Source organism: Ornithodoros turicata, chromosome 6 (genome assembly GCF_037126465.1).
Source record: "Ornithodoros turicata isolate Travis chromosome 6, ASM3712646v1, whole genome shotgun sequence".
NCBI lineage: Eukaryota > Metazoa > Arthropoda > Arachnida > Ixodida > Argasidae > Ornithodoros > Ornithodoros turicata.
Window position 1 is genome coordinate 21,031,361 of NC_088206.1, and position 2,801 is coordinate 21,034,161.

At 36.1% G+C, this 2,801-nt stretch overlaps 1 long non-coding RNA gene across 1 annotated transcript; it reads right to left on the reverse strand.

Moving 5' to 3' along the window:
• Window positions 1-272: 272 nt before the first annotated feature.
• On the reverse strand, window positions 273-1,846 carry LOC135397723 (uncharacterized). The gene is made up of 2 exons (XR_010423703.1): window positions 517-1,846; window positions 273-388 (listed from the first exon to the last, which is right to left on the reverse strand). It is a non-coding gene; the product is annotated as an uncharacterized LOC135397723 (long non-coding RNA).
• Window positions 1,847-2,801: the final 955 nt, after the last annotated feature.

Here is a 2,801-nt window from a genome sequence, read left to right on the forward strand (position 1 = left end):
GAATGCAGATGAGTTAATCAATGAGGCAAACTCTGTGCTTGGAAAAATAGCTGACTGGAGCTACGCGAACGGATTAAAAATAAATAACACAAGTAGTAATAGTTGGATGAGATTCACAGACCATGAGATTCAGAGACCTGGACCCTGTGCCGTTGACCCCCGAGTCCTTCGCGAATGTTTCACGCTTATCGGCGGGGGCGGCGCGTGTGCGGAGGGTTGTCCGCGAGGTTATAACATGCATAGGCATGCAAAGAGGAGTCATACACAAAAAGTACAAGTTGAAATATATTTATTAAAGCCAATAGTGCTGTGAATTGTACCAGTTGTACTGCCAATTGTAATGCCAATCAGGTGAAGGAGAAAAACCAAGCCGAAAAACCTTCACGACCTGTAACAGAATAAATAAAAACACAAGACAGTACAGGTAAAGAATATACATATTTTATTCGCTATTAATATTTCAAGTCATGAGATTCTGAAAGAAAACATAATATCAACATTCATCGCATTGCTTACCAATTGTTCACTTACGGAGCCCCGCACCAACGACCTGAAAGATTACTTATTATTATATGAAACTACATTCGCATTCAATAATACGTACAATACTGCGGCCACACTGGATAATTTGAAAAAGATACATTTTAATATCAACAATCATACTCCCATTATAGCAACAATAATCCGAAAGAGAATATAATTTAATATCATATTCTACTTTCAATAATACATACACTGAGACGGCGGTGGACCCCAATAATCTGAAAGAGAATCTCATTTATTATCATAATCTACTTTCATTAATACATACAATACTGCGGCCACACTGGATAATCTGAATAAAGAGACATTTTAATATCAACAATCATACTTGAATTATAGCAACAATAATCTGAAAGAGAATCTCACAGGATTATAACTACAAGTGCCGATAGATGTATGTAATTAATTGTGAACAGCAGAGACCCTGGAAGACCATGGGACACGAACGACAAGAACGACACGAACACAAGAGGAAATAAAATCTATAACACCACATTTAATCAAAGAAGATATTCTTAACCAAACAACAGAGGAGAATAATCTATCATTTTAACTATCATAAAATCATCCTCGTGACTTAATATAATCAAACACCATACAATTTTCATTCTAAGAGACACTACAAACCTTACTTTGTTTTATGAATCCAACGCAGAAAATATGTAAAAAAAATGATCTTCACCCCATAGCACGCTCCTAGTCAACAACCAGCTCTAATAATATCTGCACTGATTTGTTGAAGACGGGAGGCGTACGGCCTGTTTTGTGACAGTTATGAACATTTCGAGCGCAATAGGGAAGATAAGTCGATTATTCCAACAATACGCAACTTTTAATTAATCAATTTCTTATTAAGTGAATAGCATAGACATAAGGAAATAATGAGAAACATCACAATCAACAGCTAGCATTAATAGAGAGCCAAACCTGCAACTCCTAGCCAACACGTAAACAACAGATACATGCAATAGCGAAACAACCTATCAAAACAAGAAACATGACGAATTTAATACTGTGAATAGCACAGACTTAACGCTGAAGGAAGGAAGAACACAGAAGGAAGAACACAGGAACACTATAAGTGGCGCCACGTAAACAACAACAGAGGAAATAATCTATCATTGAACCATCATAAAATCATCTTCGTGATTTAATCTAATCGAACACCATACAATTTTCATTCTAACTGACGCTAGAAACCTTACTTTGATGGAGACATCCAACACCCAGGCACCACGAGAAGATCTCGGTTTTTCTTCAAAACCCGGAGACATATCTCTCTGTCTATACGGCCAAATCACTGCGCATGCTTTATCATCTCAAAGGGTTGGGGGCTATATTCCTTTTCTTTCCTCAAGCAAACAGGGCGCTCTCGAGGTCAGATAAGATAGTACACAGGCGATATATTTTATTGTGCAGCGCAAATATATGTCGATATTATTCGTGGGGATCACTATCTTTTCGTATCCTTTCCTTGAAACGGAAGTCTTTCGTCGAAGTGGATGACATAGTCGGCTAAGTTTGTACAGAGGCGACATTTTTTTATTGAATATGTAGAGAAAGTCCAAATTATTAAATGATAGCAACAATACTCGATCAAAAACGAGAAACAAATTTAATTACATCATTTTTGTAATATCTTGCAACAGAAAGTTCTATATAGATGAACCACACAGAAATATCAAATGTGAAATGCACCTCAGCAATATGAGGCATTCCCAACTCAGAGATTATTTTTACTGTTGTCAATCGAGTATTCAATTGAAACAAATACAAGACAATAATTATTTCAGGCAGTAACTTTCTAAGCAAGCGAGAAATACTTAAAAGTTTTCCTATAGAGGAAATCGACAGACACAATTAATACATCATGCATACATAATGCCCAACGCATAGAATATCATTCGAACCTGAAACAAAACAATAATTTATTCAGACAAATCATTTCTAAGCAAGCAGCGTGAATATACCACAGAATCTGTACAGAAACTTGTCATTTCAAATTTTCAATGAATAAAAAAGATCAACTAGTGGGTTCAAGCGATAAAGTGAGTGATGGATGAAAGCCGACGACCCAAAACACCAACATCAAGTTATGGAAGGGAGGGTTCTAGCATGGTCTTGTACATACTACATAGAATCATTGAAAGCACACATTTTTTCTTACTCATCACATCTTTTTGTAAATCAGTTTCCATAATTCTCATGGCAGGTGGATATTAATAACAGTCTAAACACAAAAAAAAGTTTTAATCAAT